The following is a 1,382-nucleotide window of genomic DNA, read 5'->3' on the forward strand; positions in this document are numbered from 1 at the left end:
GGAGGCCGCGTGACCTCGTCGTGGCCGTGACATACCATGAGTGTGCCACACGCTGTTGGTCACACAGACCAGTGCTGGACCAGTGTAAGGGGACGGCGCACGGGGTCGCAGAGCCTGCGCCGGGCCGGGGTCGCTGGGGGCCATCCTGGAGGAGCAGGGGCCCGCTGGGCCTCCAGGCGCTGGCAGTGGGGAGAGGGCCGTGGCAGGGGCAGTGGGCAGTGAGCAGTGGGTGGCGGGCACGGTGGGGCCACCGTTGCGCTCCACTCCGAGGCTTCATGTGTCTTCACTGCCCCCGGGAGCTGAACTGCGTATGGTCTGAGAGAAGCCGCGGCTTCCTTTTTCCCACGTGGCGCCTGCTCTGACCACCTACAGAAAGGCCTAGCCTTGCTCCGCAGCGCGCAGTGGTCCTTAGGCCAAGGTCAGGTGGACGGCAGGCGTGGGGCTGCGTGCGGACTTCCTGTCTTCGAGGCAAGACCTGAGTGCAGGCTTCACGGAGCCCGCCCCGCCCTCGGCTGTGCACGCCGACCGGCCTCCCGCTGCCCCGGTGCCCACCGCCACCACCGCCCGGCCTCCCCAGGGGCTCGTGGAAGGATGCATCCCAAGCAAGACCTCTCTCTGGAAGTGCTCGGAGTTAGAACACCTTGCTCTGAGTTCTGACACAGAGCTGGGGTGCAGGGAGGTAGGGGGGCTCGGAAAACCTTCAGCTCTCGGAAAACCGAGCGCCTCCGGCTGAGGTGCCCGGATGAGAGCGTGGGGCTGCGTGAGCGCCAGACCACGGGAGACCCTGTGAAATAATGGCCCGGCGGGCGGACCCCGGCGCCCTCAGCTGCTGCCGGTGTCCCACTGGCCACGGGCCCCTGACGTGCGATGCACAAACCCCCTCAAAAGAATATGAACAGGAAAGAGAAGAGACGGCTGGGGGGCTCTGCCGAATGCGGGGAACGAGCGTGTTCCCCTTTGCAGAGGGTGTCGGCCGTCTCCTCGACCCTGATCAGGGGGAGTCGGTGTCTGCGGGGGCGTTCGGCAAGAGGCCTCTGACTGGGAGACAATTTTGTGGCTTCGGCCTGTAATTTGGGTTTGAGGGATCAGGCACAGTGGATGTGATACACTTACAAACCTCTGCCCGTGACCCCCATAGGCAGCCACCAAAGCTGGCCTTGCAAACGCTGACTCCTGAGGTCGGGACCGACCAGGAAGGCTGTGTCCTCCAGGGCTGGGGACACGAGCCCCGTCATGGCTGCCTTTGGAAATTTGGAGGTGCCGATCGCTGGTCTGCTCACCGTCTGGTTCTGAGTGCACAGTGCGTGGGGTTTTCGTTTCTGTTAGACGTGGGTGTCTGGGTTCATCCAGGCCCCCGACGTGAGCCTTGTAAGGCAGGAGGG

Source organism: Pteropus vampyrus, unplaced genomic scaffold, assembly GCF_000151845.1.
Source record: "Pteropus vampyrus isolate Shadow unplaced genomic scaffold, Pvam_2.0 Scaffold478, whole genome shotgun sequence".
Taxonomy (NCBI): Eukaryota; Metazoa; Chordata; class Mammalia; order Chiroptera; family Pteropodidae; genus Pteropus; species Pteropus vampyrus.